The 6,000-nt window shown below is 51.5% G+C and overlaps 1 protein-coding gene across 2 annotated transcripts in view; it reads right to left on the reverse strand.

Moving 5' to 3' along the window:
* MPP2 (MAGUK p55 scaffold protein 2) overlaps positions 1–5,413 on the reverse strand; it is a 75,082-nt gene extending 69,669 nt beyond the window's left edge. For both annotated transcript variants that reach the window (XM_077917378.1, XM_077917376.1), the window contains exon 1: positions 5,259–5,413. The gene's annotated coding sequence lies outside the window, so the exon portion shown is untranslated. The remainder of the gene's footprint in view (positions 1–5,258) is intronic.
* Between the last annotated feature and the right edge of the window lie 587 nt (positions 5,414–6,000).

Genomic DNA, 6,000 nt, shown 5'->3' on the forward strand with positions numbered 1-6,000 from the left:
AAGGGAATTTCCCTTTAAAAAAAGGGAAACGTTGACAGCTATGGGGGTAATCTAGTCCAACCCCCTGCAATCTTTTGCCCAGCATGGTGTTCGAACCCACAACCCTGAGATTACCAACTGAGTTATATACAAAGCTATATAAGCTATTATGAATTTAATACAGTAGTACCTCAGGTTAAGTACTTAATTCATTCCGGAGGTCCGTTCTTAACCTGAAACTGTTCTTAACCTGAAGCACCACTTTAGCAATGGGGCCTCCTGCTGCTGCTGCGCCGCCGGAGCACAATTTCTGTTCTTATCCTGAAGCAAAGTTCTTAACCCAAGGTAATATTTCTGGGTTAGCGGAGTCTGTAACCTGAAGCGTATGTAACCCGAGGTACCACTGTAGTTCTTAAAAACTATTACTTTAAAAGCATAGGACACAGGTGGCGCTGTGGTCTAAACCACTAAGCCTCTTGAGCCTGCCAATCAGAAGGTCGGTGGTTCGAATCCCCATGACGGGGTGAGCTCCCGTTGTTCGGTCCCTGCTCCTGTCAACCTAGCAGTTCAAAAGCACATCAAAGTGCAAGTAGATAAATAGGTACCGCTTCGGCGGGAAGGTAAACGGCGTTTCCGTGCACTGCTCTGGTTTCGCCAGAAGCGACGTAGTCACGCTGGCCACATGACTCGGAAAAACTGTCTGTGGACAAACGCCAGCTTAATTGGCCTTTAAAGCGAGATGAGCGCCGCAACCCCAGAGTCATTTGCAACTGGACTTAACTGTCAGGGGTCCTTTACCTTTTTTTTTCTTTAAAACTAAAGACTTTCTGCCCACAAGGCAAGCCAAGAGGCGCTTTATTTTCTACCGTATTAGAACCCCGACAAATCAAAAATAGACACAAAATACTGGGGGTGGTTCCTAGTAACGCCGCGTTTCGCTAATCAACTTTCTAAAAGTATGCAATGTCTGTGCCTGGACCGCAACAGGGGCTAGGACATCTGCAACTTTGAAAATTTTGCAGTAGAGGGAATTTTGATGAAACTTGTCATGTCAAGACCAGAGGTGGGGAAAGGATTTCAGCTGAAGGGCCACGTGCCCCTTCTGGGCAACCGTTTGAGGGCCACGTTGTCAGTGGTGGGCGGGGCCAGGGGCCGAAAGTGGGTGGAGTAATAATTGCAATTTTTACCCATGTAAGTAGGCTCATTTCTACACACAGTCATGTGCGCCTCTTTCATTCTAACTAGGCAAAAATATTTGGGGGTGCAAATCAGGACCAGTGAGGGTTGTAACCTGAGGGGCGGGGGGGAGATCTGAGGCTTACCTAGAGAGCACTGATGGGCCACAGTTTCCCTTCTCTTGCTACAGAGTCGCACCAACCCAGTTCCCTCTTTGCCTCTCGTGCATCTACCTGGCTAATTCACACATATGTCCGCACACTATTGTTTTCAGTCATCCCTGACCAATGAGCATGCTCACTGGGGCAGATGGGAGTTGGACATGGGTAGGCAAACCCATGGGTAGGCAAATCCGGGGGCCGGATCCAGCCCAATCGCTTTCTAAATCTGGCCCACAGATGGTCCGGGAATCAGTGTGTTTTTATATGAGTAGAATGTGCCCTTTTATTTAAAATGCATCTCTGGGTTATTTGTGGGGCATAAGAATTCTTTCATTTTTATTTTACTTTTTCAAAATATATTCCGGCCCCCCACAATGTCTGAGGGACAGTGGACCGGCCCCCTGCTGAAAAAGTTTGCTGACCCCTGGAGCTGGAGAATAAGGGCATCTGGTGGACAACTGGTTCCTGTCCAGACCCAGATAGTAAGTATGATACTGATACAATGGCACCCTCACCAGCAGGAACCAGGGCAGCAGAGTGGTTTGGGTGACAGACTAGAGGCCGATTTACACCTTGCACATCCAACACACGTTTAAAGCAGATGGCTACCCCACAAGAATTCAGGGAACTGTAGTTCTCAGCAGTGCCGGATTCAGTTCCCCCGCACAGGGCACTGAGAGCATGCGCAGAATGGAAGGTGAGAGAGGGGAGGGCACCAACTTGTTCAGGGTGCTGTATTACCAAAGTCCCACCCCTACCCTGTTCCTAGGATTTTTTTGGGGGTGGAGGGTTGCTCATGTGCTTTAGATTCATGGTGTGAATCTGCCCTAGGACTGGAAAGACCTGGGTTCAAATCCTCACTCAGACATTTCAGTTCACTAGGAGACATTGGGCCAATATCTCTTTCTGCCTCTCTGTCCGTCTGCCTCTGTCCCTGCCTTTTTCTCTGCCTAACCTACCTCCCAGGGCTGTTGTGAGGATAAACCAGGGAGGAAAGGACTGAATACGTCACCCTTTTTTCTTTAAAATACAGTGGTACCTCTGGATACGAACGGGATCCATTCTGGAGCCCCGTTCGCATCCAGAAGCAAACGTAACTAGCGATGGCACGTCTGCGCACGCACGCGTTGCTTTTCGACGCTTCTGCGCATGCGCGTGGTGTCATTTAGAGCGTCTGCGCATGCGGCAAGCGGCAAAACCCGGAAGTAACATGCACCCCGCCCATCTGGCCGGGTTTCCCCAGCCACTCTGGGCAGCTTCCAACAAAGGTTAAAAATACATTAAAATGGGTTAAGAGTGTCGGACTCGGACCTAGGAGGCCAGGTTTCAAATCCCCACTGGCCGTGAAGCTCGCTCGCTCGCAGCCTCCCTCGCAGGGTTGTTGTGGGGATTAAATGAGGGGAGAGAGAAGAACCATGTATGCCCCCTTTGAGCTCCGTGGAGAGGGGAAAAGGATGGGGTCAAACGCAATCCATCAATCAATATAATAATAATAATAATAATAATTTATTATTTATACCCCGCCCATCTGGCTGGGCCTCCCCAGCCACTCTGGGCGGCTTCCATAAAAACCAAAAATACAATAAAATATCACATGTTAAAAACTTCCCTGAACAGGGCTGCCTTAAGATGTCTCTTGAATGTCAGGTAGTTATTTATCACTTTGACATCTGCTGGAAGGGCGTTCCACAGGGTGGGCGCCACTACCGAGAAGGCCCTCTGCCTGGTTCCCTGTAGCTTTGCTTCTCGCAATGAGGGAACCGCCAGAAGGCCCTCGGCGCTGGACCTCAGCGTCCGGGCAGAATGATGGGGGTGGAGACGCTCCTTCAGGTATACTGGACCGAGGCCGTTTAGGGCTTTAAAGGTCAGCACCAACACTTTGAATTGTGCTCGGAAACGTACTGGGAGCCAATGCAGGTCTTTCAAGACCGGTGTTATATGGTCTCGGCGGCCGCTCCCAGTCACCAGTCTAGCTGCCGCATTCTGGATTAGTTGTAGTTTCCGAGTCACCTTCAAAGGTAGCCCCACGTAGAGTGCATTGCAGTAGTCCAAGCGGGAGATAACCAGAGCATGCACCACTCTGCCGAGACAGTCCGCAGGCAGATAGGGTCTCAGCCTACGTACCAGATGGAGCTGGTAAACAGCTGCCCTGGACACGGATTTGACCTGTGCCTCCATGGACAGCTGTGAGTCCAAAATGACTCCCAGGCTGCGCACCTGGTCCTTCAGGGGCACAGTTACCCCATTCAGGACCAGGGAATCCTCCACACCTGCCCGCCTCCTGTCCCCCAAAAACAGTACTTCTGTCTTGTCAGGATTCAACCTCAATCTGTTAGCCGCCATCCATCCTCCAACCGCCTCCAGACACTCACACAGGACCTTCACCGCCTTCACTGGTTCTGATTTAAAAGAGAGGTAGAGCTGGGTATCATCCGCATACTGATGAACACCCAGCCCAAACCTCCTGATGATCTCTCCCAGCGGCTGCATGTAAATGTTGAAAAGCATGGGGGAGAGGACAGAACCCTGAGGCACCCCACAAGTGAGAGCCCAGGGGTCTGAACACTCATCCCCCACCACCACTTTCTGAACACGGCCCAGGAGGAAGGAGCGGAACCACTGTATAACAGTGCCCCCAGCTCCCAGCCCCTCAAGACGGTCCAGAAGGATGCTATGGTCGATGGTATCAAACGCCGCTGAGAGATCCAGCAGAACTAGGAAACAGCTCTCACCTTTGTCCCTAGCCCGCCGGAGATCATCAACCAGTGCGACCAAGGCAGTTTCAGTCCCATGATGAGGCCTGAATCCCGACTGGAAGGGATCCAAATGGTCCGCTTCTTCCAGGCGTGCCTGGAGTTGTTCGGCAACCGCTCGCTCAATCACCTTGCCCAGGAATGGAAGATTTGAGACTGGGCGATAGTTGGCCATCGTGGCCGCATCTAAAGATGGTTTTTTAAGAAGCGGTTTAATAACCGCCTCTTTCAGCGGGTCTGGGAAGGCTCCCTCACGGAGGGAAGCATTCACCACCCCACGAAGCCCATTGCCCAGTCCTTCCCGGCTAGCTTTTATAAGCCAGGATGGGCAAGGATCCAGGAGACAGGTGGTTGGTTTCACTCGTCCAAGCAGCCTGTCCACATCCTCGGAGGTAACAGATTGGAATTGATCCCACTCAACTTGACTAGACAGAACTCTAGCACTCTCCCGCCCCGGCCCTGCAGGGGGGGTATAGGGCGGTATACAAATTTAATTAATAATAAAAATAATAAAAATAAAAAATAATTAATTAAAAATAATTAAATCAAATAATTAAATAGTTGAAATAAAAATAATTAAAGAGAAAACGGATTAAAAGCCTTCAGTAGCACCCAGGGCATCACCCTCCTCCTGTTCCGGGGTGGGGAATGAATTGCAGCGCCGGATCTCCACGCGCGCAGCAGCCATCATCAAAAGCAAGGAGTAAAGCAAGAGTGGGGGGCGGGGAGGAAGAGGCAATGAAGAGGAAAGGGACCCATTGCAAATATTCAGATCATAAAGGGGTTGGGTGGGCTGTGTGAAAGGCGCCCCCGCGACCTAGGGGCAAGAATTAGGGGGTGGGGTGGTCTGCGAGAGCTTGAAAATGAAGAGGCGCGTCTTCGCCATCAAAGACGAAGGTCTATTCCACACAAGAAGAGGGGGGTGTTAAAATCCGAACTGGGGGTGGGGGTGGGGGTCGCGTAATGCAAGCATGGAATTGATGGCGTTGGAACTGACCGGTGTGTTTAGAGGAGGCGGGGGCGGGGGTAGAACGGAGAAGAGGGGAGGAAGATCAAAGACCCAGCAGGGGGGAAACTCCCACGTTGTTAGGCGCGCTCTGATTAAACGCGCTCCATGGCGTGTAGGAAGGGGAAACGGCGTGAATGAATAGGGGAGGCAAAGAGGGAAAGGAACGCGGCCGCCGCTCACCTGCTTCGGTGCACAGGCGACGGAGACGCCGGAGGAGCGAGCAAGCGAGCGAGGCTGGGATGCGATGGGACGGATGGATGGATGGAGTCGCTGCGCTCCGAAGCCGCTGCGAATTCCCGCGGCTCTGGATCTGGCGAGGCGAGGCTCAGGACTGGCTGGCGTCGCTCCTCGGAGCGGCCTCTAGGGGGCAGCACCTCCTTAAAAGGGCGACGCTCCCGGTAAACGTGATTTCTCTGGGTCCCACCAGCCTTTATTTGTGCAAAAGCAGGGTTTGGGTTAAAGCAGAGACATCACCTGGCCAACAAAGCCAACGAAGGTCCGTATAGTTCAAGCTATGGTTTTCCCAGTAGTGATGTATGGAAATGAGAGCTGGAGCATAAAGAAGGCTGATTGCCAAAGAATTGATGCTTTTGAATTCTAGTGCTGGAGGAGACTCTTGAGAGTCCCATGGACTGCAATGAGATCAAACGTATCCATTCTTAAGGAAATCAGCCCTGAGTGCTCACTGGAAGGACAGATCCTGAAGCTGAGGCTCCAATACTTTGGCCACCTCATGGGAAGAGAAGACTCCCTGGAAAAGACCCTGATGTTGGGAAAGATGGAGGGCACAAGGAGAAGGGGACGACAGAGGACGAGATGGTTGGACAGTGTTCTTGAAGCTACCAACATGAGTTTGACTAAACTGCGGGAGGCAGTGGAAGACAGGAGTGCCTGGCGTGCTCTGGTCCATGGGGTCACGAAG

Source organism: Podarcis muralis, chromosome 13 (genome assembly GCF_964188315.1).
Source record: "Podarcis muralis chromosome 13, rPodMur119.hap1.1, whole genome shotgun sequence".
NCBI lineage: Eukaryota > Metazoa > Chordata > Lepidosauria > Squamata > Lacertidae > Podarcis > Podarcis muralis.